Source organism: Camelus bactrianus, chromosome 25 (genome assembly GCF_048773025.1).
Source record: "Camelus bactrianus isolate YW-2024 breed Bactrian camel chromosome 25, ASM4877302v1, whole genome shotgun sequence".
In the NCBI taxonomy this organism is placed as follows: Eukaryota; Metazoa; Chordata; class Mammalia; order Artiodactyla; family Camelidae; genus Camelus; species Camelus bactrianus.
The window spans coordinates 33,691,886-33,704,181 of record NC_133563.1 but is presented as its reverse complement, the minus strand read 5'-3'; positions in this window follow the sequence as shown (position 1 = coordinate 33,704,181).

The window sequence follows — 12,296 nt, the reverse complement described above, 5'->3', positions numbered from 1 at the left end:
GCCTTGGGTTCACCTACCAATCATTAATTCATTCACACATATGTACACACACATGCACACACGCCCTTGGAGACACACGTACACACACACTGGCACACGCGTGTCTGGCTTTTCTCCCACATGTTCTGACGTGTCTGTTGCCCCAGCCGTCACCTCTCCCCAGCCTCAGCTGCGAACTTCTTCTCACACAGGAATTCTGTGTTTTCTTCTTTCTGGTGTCCTGCTGGGCCAGCCTCTTTGTGTGACACACAAACAAATAATTAAGTGTTTATTGCTGACACACTAAAGCATGCAGAGTTAAAAAGCTTTGGCTCTCAGAAGTCTCAACACTAGAAATTACTGCAGGTGGCTTCACCCAGAAGTTGTGTGTGCCTTTGTTCTTTTCTCTCCACATCTTAGAAGAAAAATAAACAAGTGCAACGAAAACACTGCAAGGCAGGTCAAGTCTGTCTTCCCCTTCCTTCTTCACGCCTTACACAGATTCTCCAAGGAGTCCACTCAGGCACAGATTGTAATGAACTGGAGGAAGACCTTGAGTCAGATCTCTGGGTGGAGAAAACAGAAGATGGGAAGAAAGAGATGGAAGGATGAGATAATGGAGCAAGAGAGAGGCAGTCCGAGGAGAGAAGCAACAGTTTAAAAGTTTAATCTTGCAAAATAATTTTGGGATGAGCTCATGACCGGGTGTACACTTAACAACCTTTGTGTTGAGTGATAAACAGCCTTGACATTTTGATGTTCTCACAAAGGTCAGTAACGGAGCACACAAAATCGGGAGCAATGCCATTTAAAGTATGAACCTCCGCCATGTCCAGGGTGGTTACAGGACAAAACCCCCGGCCTGTGTTGCCAGATCACACCTGATGGCGATTGATGGTGTTCATGAGGATGACGACCAAATGGAAATCTTGCGGCTCTGCCTGTGCTTGGAGGTTCCTCCTCGCTCTCCCGTCACCAAGGCTTCCCCAGAGATGTCTCACCTGTACCGTCAGGCGTGGTCCCCTCAGTGACCACGCGGTGTCCGCCACTTCCCCCTACACCCACCTCAGCTGCTTACTTCCTGCTAGAATCTGATGCCTCCCAGTCCACCGTCAAGGAGCGCCAGCTTCCGGTGGCTTTACCAGATTCCTGTGAAACCATTTCCTGTTGCTCCCAGGGTTCCCCCTCCTCTGGGTTTGGTCCCCCATTGGCGTTTGGAGGGTGAGAGGTGATCGAGACTCCCGAAGCTCTGACCGCGGCCAGTCCCAGCAGGGGCCCTGGGCAGCAGTCACGATCCCGTGTTTGCTCCTGGCCTCTGGGACGCCGTCCCCAGCCCTCCAGCTCTCTCCGTGCTCCTTTAGTATTTGTGACATATGATGGCGTCATTCAGCCATCGGGGCACTCTGGGGAGGAGGGGCTACTGTGCCTTCTTTTAAAAATAAGACTGTGGTGCTAAGTGGTGGACTTTCCTAGAGTCACACAGTGGTGAACTGGCTTCAAGCTTTGACCCCAGAACCTGTTCAATTAATCATGACTTAGTGCCTGTGACCATAATATGATTACTTCCCACTCTGTCAGTCTTCTAGAGCGGATGATAAATTCTAGGTCTCTGTCATCTTTTGATTTCAATCACCCATCCTACACCCAAAACACCAGCATAGACCGTGCGGTCTGGTTAATCCTTTTTCCTGTGGCTGCTCCCCACTCAAACTGCAGGCTTACTTAGATGTGATATTCTCAGGGAGCTCTTTCTTGACCTTATTTTTCTTTAGGACCTCTGGTTATAAAGTCCCATAACTCCTTATATGTCTCCTCTCATGGTACTTGTTGTATTTAATTATAAACACCAACGTCTTAAGGAAGGAAGGGTCTGCTCTTTCACACCGGCACCCCCAGTGCTGAATCCCTATTTCAGCGCCTGGCCCTGAGCATGTGCACAATATATATTTATGTAAGACATAAGTAATTAAATTTTGATGCCTATAATAATTACTCAGGAGGTTTATTAAACATGCAGATGTGTCAGGTTCAATGGATCTGTGAGGGACCCAGAAATTTGCACTGGATCATATTTCAAATTTTGGTGCAGAAAGATATTTTGAAGACATTTATTGAGTTAATGTTTGGGGGATGGATAGGTGATGGAGGACAATGAATAAATATATCAATTGGCCATTTAACTGAGGAATAGACAGATCAATACCTTGCCAGACTGAGGCTGGAGCTGAGATCGTGTTGACCCCGTTGAGATTCGTTCTGCTCTTTCCTGAGTCTGGCGTAAATCCACAGCGAGTCTCCCCTTCAACATCTCTTTAAAGCAAATGCTCTGGGATGAAATGGTTCTCTGATCATCATCATCGTATTTTATACACCCCACCAACTCTCCAAACGAAGCCTTTGTGCTAAATCCTTGCAGAAACAAACAGTTGGGAACCAGGAAAAAGGCTTAATCAACCTGAAAGTAAACACTAGGTGCCATTTAAATAACTACCCTCTCCCCACACGCGAACACCTCAAGACCAACACTGAGTAAGTGCAGGGAACACATCTATTAGCTGAAAACGAATACGATCGTATTTATGAAATGAGTAATTTGAATTTGATTAATGTTTATAAATGTGTTTACATATGAATTTAATATTAACCTATAGCTTGAAAGGGTTTAATTAGCCTTGGAATATTGTTTTGGAGCACAAGGAAAAATAACCAATTCACGAAGGGAAAGGCAAAGGATGTCTGCCTGCACAAATGAGGTCAATTAATTAGGCAATTTGCATACATTTGAATGGTTATTTGCAGGGCCTTTTTTTTCTTTTTTTTTTTTTTTTGACATTTGGCTCTTCCTATTCCCATATTGTGTTTTCAATGATTTATTTATACAACACATCAATCACTCAGCCACACCCAGGGCATCGTGACTGGCTCAGGTGCGACCCTGGAGGCCACGGTCTGCCTGAGAACTAGCGATCTCTGCATCGACAACATAATAAGCCCCAAAGTGGCAAGGAGTGGGGAATCAGGTTTAAACTAAGCCAATGAATTTGATACAGACCCGTAAAATATTAGCGCACAGCCCCCGGAATACAGTAGAAGCTAAGTAATTATTTGTTTAATGAGTAAATACATAATGAAAGCTATCATGAATTTCAAGAATCGTTGAATGCAGTGTATTTTTTTTTTAATCATGGCACTAGTATCATTTAGACCTTTTAAAATCCACACCCTTGAAATGCTTTAACCCTCTGTATTTTGCACTGACCCATGTCTCAGGAAGATTTTGTGAAATCTTGCTGTATTCCAGTTGCTTTATAATGAAATGTATATTGAATGTGCTTTTACAAATGAGTTATTTTGGCCCTTCAGGTTTTGAAAATTCCCATGAAGGATATTCTACCCTTCCCAATACCAAGGCAGTACTATCGAGGCTTCTAATGCAAAATCAAACGGCTGGTTAATCAATTAATGGTAAGATCATCTAGATAAACAACGATACCTGACCCCTACCCCCTGCCAGCAGGTGCACAGGAAGCCTCTGTTAATCAGGCGTCCAAGAACTGGAAGTCATCCAGGGAAGAATAAAAGCGCCCTCAAGAAAGGATCCATTCCTTGTAGGTTTCACAATGGGTCCTATCGTACAAAGTGCTACTACATGCATTATTTGATATCAGTTTATAAAAGAAGCATGGAAGGTGTCGTTGTCCTCATTTGAAACAGGAGGAAGCCTGTTCTTTTTATTGGAGTGGGATTTTCAAAGCATTTGTCACTCAACTCCGATGTTCAAGCTTGCTCAGCCTTAAGGCCAAGACACGGTACAGCGAGCAGAGCAGAAAGAAAATCCATTCACTCCGAGTGGGGTCAGCATTTAGTGATGGGGGGTGAGTAGCCCCTGCATGTCCTGATTGTAAGGACACTGTAAAGGGGTCTGTCCATCCCCCATGAAAATGTTCTCTGATTTCTTGGAAGATATTTTAGAGTATTTAACAGTAGACAGAGCCTCTCTTTCCATGGAGATAATTAGAATGAAGAAGATGATAATGCTAGGAACAGTCACTGTCTGAGCTAACAACAAAAACCTAAAGCGCGTAGGACTAACAGCAAATCGTGTCTTCCCGGCACTTTTGCTTAGGCGGACGTTTAGACAGAACCTGACGGAAATACAGTCTCCAAATGAGGTGATGGGAAGGAGTGTCTTTGAAAGAAAAAAAATTCATGAAAGGCATTCTTCTACATCGGAATCAACCTTTGCCAACTCTCCAACTTCAGCAGGCTCTTGATCTAGGCAATATTTCTTATTACCCTATCAGCCAGGCAGTTGGCATATGAGTGCTGCGCTAGGTAACATGAAAGGCTGAGAGAGGAGTGACAAGAGCACTGACCAGAGTTACACCATCTTGTTAAATAGAGCAGGGAGTTCATGTATTAAGAGCCTGCAATGTACCAGGCGGCGTACCAGACCCACTGACACATATTATCTAGTTGAATTGTCACAATAACCAATTTTATCCATTTTCATTTCTTTTGCAACTAAAGTGCGTGGAATATTTAAGTGTGTCCTGTTTCCTGTAAGCAGTAAGAAGCAGGGCCAAGACTTGCGCTCAACCCTGCCTGACTCCAAACCCCAGACTCTCACTTGTGGCTCTGCTACCTGGTAACCGTGGGGTCCACTCACACAGCTGCCCCGAGTACCATGAGCTCTGACAACACAGGTCCCAGGAGAGCAGACTGTCTAGTCTAGGCACTGAGAAAGTAAAACCTGAGACTTAATTTCCATCTTCCCGTCAGCATTCCGGTCAGAGAATTCACAGACTCCTGGAGAATAAGCATGCCCCAGAAACTGGAAAAGGGCACACACACACCAGTTCCCCTCCGCTGCGGTCTTGATGGTTCCTTCCCTTCCAGTTTCCATTCCTTCTCGGTGGCCCCTGAACCACGGCGCCTGCCCTCCCAGTCTACGAAGACAGCACGGGGCGAGCAGCTGGCTTAGGTCTGGAAATCATCTAGACGCGGGCTCTGATCGTGGCTGAAAGTCTGGTTCCTTGTGGGATTCTGAGCCACGTGAGCTCTCTCAGTCTTACCTTCCTCATGCATGAAACAGGGACAACAATTTTTAAAACAAAACATTGTGAGTATAAAGTGTCTAGTTTGCAAGTCGGGCTGCGGTGATTTTCCCCCTTGCCTTCTGAAGTTCAGTTCAATTCGGCAAACACTTACTAAGGGCACGTTGTATCAGATGACGACCAGGGTAAGCGTTGGCTTTTATTTTACACTAAGTCGCTCCCATTTCAAGCTTCCAATCTCAAGAAAGAGGAACTTTCTGGTTTGCCCTGTGGCACATTCCTGCTCATCCTCTGGTCTCTGACGTCTGTCCCTGTCTCCTGTTCCCTGCCTCCCACGGGCCCCGAGCACCCAAGACGTTGTACCCTTCCTTTGCCCTGCCTTGAATTCTTTCCTTGATTCTAATCTAGTCTCCAGTTGTGCCCTTCTCCATCCTCCAGGGCATGACAGCCTGGCACTTACTCTTTGGAAGAAGACTGACCCCATTCACACTAAACGAAGCATCCAAGGAAACTGGGGCCAGGCTCTGGGGATTCTGAAGAATACACTAATTTTTGTATTCAAAGAAAAAAATGTATGTGGGTGCTTCCATTGACCTCTTACGGATGTCTATCACATGAGCTTTCCTTAGAGAAAGATGCCAATATACACGTGCTCTCATCCCAAGGCCAGTTAGGATTCCCTCATTGTTCAGATCCACAAAAGACCCTCACAAGTCTTTAACGGCAAACACTGCAGTTCAAGTTGCTAGTTTATTTGTGTAGTTCTTGTTTTTTTTTTTTTGTTTTTTTTTCTGTCTGTCTATCTAGTTTTCTTTTTCTTCCAAAGAGAGAAAGGGAGGTAGACAGAAAACCAGTACCTGAGAATCTGTTCTTTCTCCCTTACTTCTGAGACAGACACCTTGGTCCCAAAAAACTTTTCTAAAGGCTGCCAAATCAGCTCTGCTGATTCGTTAATACTGACGAACATTAACCGAAAAGCTCATGTACCCTGAAAAATAAATCCCAAGTGACGTTGCAGTATCTTTTCTCCAATCAGAGTTGGCTAAAATTTCCATTAAATCAATTTAACTGAAGTTTGGTCATTTGAAGCCGAAATATATTTTCTAAAGTCCAAATCCAAGCAACTATCAACCGTAGGAAAAGGATATTAAGTCCACGTTTAGTTTAAGATTCAATATAAATTCTACATTTGTGTTTATTCCGATCAATCTTTATTCTTTATAACAGCTGTTTTCATAAGAAACAAATTCTTATGAACTGTGTTGCTTCTAAATCTTATGTTGTAGGAAAGCCAGAGACATCGACCTTTTAATTCAATTAGCAAATTGAATGGCAGATACTAATCAAGTTTATTGAAGAGATTAGGTTTATTAAATTTTATTAAAATTTAAATAAAGTTCATTATATTTCAAAAGGTTAATTATAATAACACATGATCAGATTTGACAAGAAAAATCATAAATCAGATATAGAGGAATTATTAAAGCCTTAACTAAGCGAAACCTGTTCGCATGTGGTTTTCAGCTGTATATATTTCACCCGCGCATTCACTCACATGCTAATGAAGTAGCCACTGTGTTCTACGTTTCACGTTAAGAGCTGTGCAGAATGCAGAGCTAGGAACTCACAGTCCTTGCACTCAAGGACTTCCCGTGGAGTTGGGAAAATGGTTCTTGTGTCATACAATGGGATGGACGTGTAACTCTGTCGGTCCACGGGAGTCTTTGTTACCTTATCCTTTTCGTCAGGTAAACTCCTGTAGGGAAGACCTGTTGTGTGGGGAGTGATGACCAGGACCAGCGTTCACCAGGAGAACTGCTGTGAAGCGCCGAGCTATGGACTTGGGGAGTGAGTGCGTGGGGAGGGAGGACCGGCTGTGTTATGCGCACAGGCATGCCTTGTACATGGATGTGCACATAAACACATACATGCACTTATAAAATCCGTCAAGTCCAAGGGTCAGCACCGAGGACAGAGCACACTATGCAAAGTGCTTCCTGTAAGAAAGAGAAACACGCTCTGGGAAGGAAGTTTTTCTCATGAATTCAGGAGAAGCTTCTGTCCTGGAGGGACAGAGATGCCCCTGGTGACAGCTGACTTAGTAGTCGTACGGCTTCCTTCTGCGTGGTTTCTGCCCAGCACCCTTTGCCTCTTGAACATTAGCACCCTGTTCTCTTGGGGGGGCCAGCCTACCCCTCCTCCCTTGCAGCTCATGGCAGAAGCATTAAGGACATGTTAAGCCTTGAACACGTGTTGACACAAGACCCAGTGCTTCCCAATCAGCACATTTCCCTGGGACTTTTCAGAAGTGAAGCTTGTCTAACACAGAGATAACTCAGCCTAGGAGGCGCCTGGGTTTCCTGCCCCACTTTTGGAGAGAAGACCATAGCTCATCTACGGGAAGAAGCAGGAAGCACTGAAGGAAGGAAAGTGCCCTACGCATTGGGTCTCTGGTTAAGTTTACTTATAACATTAAGTGGCATCACTGCTTTCCAGATTTTAATTAACTGATTCCAAATAATTATACTTTTGCCTAATATATTTTTAGTTTGCTTTCTGTCGTTTGTTAAAAAAAAATTGTCATTGGATTTGATTTAAAAAAAAAAACTTGCTTCATGTGCCATCTCAAAGATAATTTAATAAATTTGTTTTTACAAACACATAACACCTGCTATGTGCTAGTACTCTTCTGGGTGCTGGAAAAGGCGAAAAATTAAAACAGATTCAGCTCCTAGTGAGGAAGATAAGAACATTGAAAGAGAAATGTACTCTTTTAATGGTATACGAAATGGGTTTGATACCACCACAAATGCCAGAGAAGGGCTCTTAGAAAGTGGCAGTAGAATCATGGGTTCTCGGTACCCCTTCCGAGTCTAAAGTTTACTGTCCCCTAAGCCCTGAGGGAAGGCAGATGTCAGACACCTCATATCCCATGGTGTCCCTCAAGGAATAAAGAGTAGTTTTCGGTTTCCTTTGCCTCCCTCCTCCCTCCTCCCTCCAAGACTTGCATCCTCTTTCGACAAACACTGCACATCTAACTTGATTTTCTCAAGTTTGCAGAATGGCCCCCCTTGGCTGACTGAGCCACCTCTACTGAGTCCCGGGGGACTCGAATCACACCTGCAACTTCTCAGATCCGGCTCGACTGCTGTTCCTCAGGGATAAGGAATGGAACTACGCCATCCTTGTCACTTCGCTGCCTTTGGGTTTTCATCTCAGTGTCCAAGATACACCATCGCTGTCCCCAAGAGCTAACTGGTAAAGGAGTGCTCCCCTCGCACTCCCCATCTTCCAGTCTAGGGACCAGACCCGGACGGGCCACTTATCAAATATTTACTAGGCCCGGGACAGCGAGACGAGTTTTTAGAAGAAAGAAAGGTAGACGTGATATTTCATTGCATACTTAAGCTAAGTCAAATACGATATGGGTCAGAATATCTTAAACTTCTTCTAACATCGATTCCAGGCAGCAGTGAGTAAGCCACTGGTGTCTGTCAGCTGGCTTGGTGCTCAAAAGACCCAGCGTCTCGCAACGTAATCTGGAATCTCTCCTACCCTTCCCAACTCGCCTCTGTTAGAGTCCCTTCAAGAATCCTCTTCAGCTGTCGACTAGTTCTGCCCTAAACTGGGAGCCAAGGGGACAGAGCAGTGAGACTTTGGATTTCTGAGGGCCTATTCTGAGCGAGCGCTGTGCTAGACACGGCTGTAAGGTTCTCAGTTTATCACAACAAGCACTTTTACTCCTTACATATTATTATGCCTGTCACGGAGATGAGAAAAACAGCACTTTGGTGAATTCCCCAGGTAGGGTGAGATGAAGATTACGTCTGAGTCTGTTTATCATCAAAACCTAAACCCTAGGTGCTCAGTACACAGCCCTGAAGGGTCATTTAATGTTTGTTTTGTACAATTTAGCGTTTGATCTCAACTACATAATCTGCCTCTATTTCACATGTATCACCTTTGTATTTCCTAAAGAAATTGTGTCTGGAAAATATCCTGTCTGACCTGAATACAGTCAGCCAGGATGCTGTGAGTAGTTATTATGGAGGGACAAAAATGTGGGGTGAGGAGAGGAGGGGCTTAATCAGGAACTGATTCAAGGAGATGGTCCCCTGTACTGGGCAGGAAGACTCGCATATGATGCAGTCCCAGCCATAAAGCAACTGTGCTCAATAGGATCTTCTGGGGTAGATTTGTCTTCAAATATTCCTCCATCATTTTTTATGGGAAATCTCATTGCAATATAGTTCTTTTGAAAGTTTTCTGAACCTAAGTCAACGAGTCCCTTCATTTCAATCAATATGATGCTATGAATGTATTATACTCACCCAAATTCATCATACTAATCAGTAAAGCAGTCTTACAGCTATACAAGTTATTTTAAGAAAATTAAGAAACTCTGTTTTTTTGTAGGAAATAATTTGACAAATAACATTTGCATATTCATTTTTTCTGATTTAAAACATGATGGATGAGCTCATTCCTTACAGTTGTCAAACGCATAGTCTTTCCCAAGAAACATATGACCGAAGTCAGCATCTTGGCTTGACCTGGTACTAGGTACATGACTTTGGACAAATTATTTCACCTCTTTAAACTTCAGTGTTCTTATCTATAAGATGATGCGGTGACAGCTTTTTCCCCAGAGTTTTCTAACTGTAAATTTCATATGGAATCCCTTAGCATAACATGTAACACACGGAGTTCCGTAAATCTTAGCTGAGTCTGAGACAAACTTTTGGTGGCAAATCTTGGGATTTCTGGTCTTGTAAAATTTTGACTCGAAGCCCATCATTCTGAATTTGTCGCACCTGCCATCAGTACCCCAGCATGTAAAGTCTCAGAGTTCTTAGTTCATAGTTAATGACGAGTAAGAGTGGTGATTGGTTTTCTGTGATTATACACACGCATGCCCACACACACACATCACATATTCCACAAATATTTTCTTAGCTCCTTTTTTTGTGCAAAGCCCTATAGGTGATAAAAAGATAAACCAGATATGCGTCCTCTCATCAGGCACTTAAATTCAAGTCGGGAGATAAGAGACATAAACCTCTGGAATGTAAGGTTGAAATAGATAATGCTGGCTGCAATTTCTTGGACATCGTGTGTGCACCTGGTATTTTTCATTTGGCATTTCTTTTGCAGAAATCAAACTTTATTTTTCCTAAGGGGAACTCTTTTCCCCCCTCCTTATATTCCCTGCCTTGGCCAGTACAAAAGGGACCTTCCCTGACTCTGCAGACTCTCAGAGGTACTGGGGAAGATGCTGAAGTATCAGAAAGGATGCTGAAATGCTGGGGAAGGGGGGCTGGTCCCACTTTCTCCCCCTCCTGTTCTCCTTCGTCTCCAACAAGACAAAGAGCATTTAATCCATTGGACCAAGTTACACTGGCTGCCTAAAAAAAGTCAGATGAATTCCGCCACGTAGGTCTCTCACCCTTTGCTTTGTGGGTCAGTGAAAAACAGGCTGTAGTCTCTTTGCTACTACATAAACCCTCGCAGAGCAGGACTCAAGGTCTTCCTTCCAGCCTTTCCGTCTTCCTCCTTCTGGGCTTCTGCTTCTGTCTGTGACTCTTGCTTTAGCCAGTAAAGCCAAACGAATGGTTGTGTGGAACTGTGATGTTTGATCTGCACCTTTTGATGGCGTTACCGTGTGGAAGGCAACCCTGGAGACAGCAGAGTGTGTCAGTAGCTGCCGACATCTCCCATTCACTGAGTGTTCATTGAGCACCAGGAATGGGGCTAAGTGCCTCCTACGCAGGGGGCTCACTCACAACAGCCCTACAAGGTGGTTAATGAGAAGTGCCTCCCAACCAATACGTTTCTCTGGGTTCAAAGGTTCACGTTGCAGAGTAGAAAGGTGCACTGACACTGATTAAAGAAATAGGATTCATCAACAAATGAGGAGATACTCTGGCAACAAGAGAGGCAGGAAAGAACGGAGGAAGAAAGGTAAAACTTTCAATTCCGATCCTTGTAAAATCTCTCTGAGATGAGGTGTTACTATAGCAAAAGTTTTTGCTTCTCTGTAGAGGATGACTAAAATGTCCAGGGGAAGGTCAGTTCCATTAAATTTCTGAGCACTTGCTGAACGCCTATAGCATTTTAGACAAAGAATCTTGCTCTGCACGTGGGGGCCCTGCAGACACCGGGACGTGTGCAAGTGGATGACGATGGATGGACCAGAGCAGGGTTATTTCCCATCGAGTCCCTAGACCCTGAAAGGGCGACTTGTCACCCCCATGCTTTTGGAAATCATTCAAAGGTAGATAAATACAATATCAAGACATAAAATGGGTAACCTACATCTATGGTCAGAGGAAAATGTCTTTCTCGGGATTCTCAAAAGTGGACAGATCTGTACAACTTGGCTGAAGCCAGACTTGTCTCATCTTCCCTCTTGAGCCCTGCTTGAGGTTCCCTGAGCACGAACTTCGCTGACGTGTGGGGAAAGGGGGTCCCCGCAGGGAGGACTCACAGAGCACAGCCTCCAGCGTCATGGGCGGCCGTCCGCATTGGAGGTCTGGCCTCCCGCGCTCGCAGGCACAGGGGTGGCTTCTGAACACCTATGGGAGGCGCCAGAGGGCCGTAGTGCAGCGAACTGTGAGTCATTGTCAGTCTAGTAACAACTTTTTCGTTGAGTTTTTTAAATCCTACCGTATGAAGCAAACACTGATCTAAAACACATTCCAACTTTCTAGCATTAAGACAGAAGACAATGTGCAAATGTATAGTGAGAAAATATGGTTTGTTTACGAAATTCTGTATCTTTAGCACCTGGCGCGTACATGGCCGAGGCTGTCAATGCCCACAGAAGTCCGCAAGTGTGTCCTCAGGTCCCGCAGGGCCCGCACAGCCCGGGGAGGTCACGTGATCGCGCAGCACAAGCGGAGGTGACGTGCCGCTTCCAGGGAGAGGCTGGGAAGGGTGAGCCCGCCGTCTGCACGCTCCTGCTCAGGAGGCTGGAAGTGCAGGCCCCCGAGGTGGCGGAGTCACAGAGAGAAGTCGTCCGGGTCTCCGCTCCACCGAATCCAACCTGCACGGGACTGAGGCGGGAGCAAACATTTCCTTTTGCTGTGTGAAGCCACCGAGGTGTCATGGGCCTTCCTGCTCTTGTTCATGAAGCTGTTGTCACAACGCTGCGCTCTATCTTCCCTTTTTATATTTTTATTTTTTTATTTGAAGTACCGTCAGTTATGATGTGTCAATTTCCATTGTACAGCACAGTGGCCCCATCACGCATGTACATAC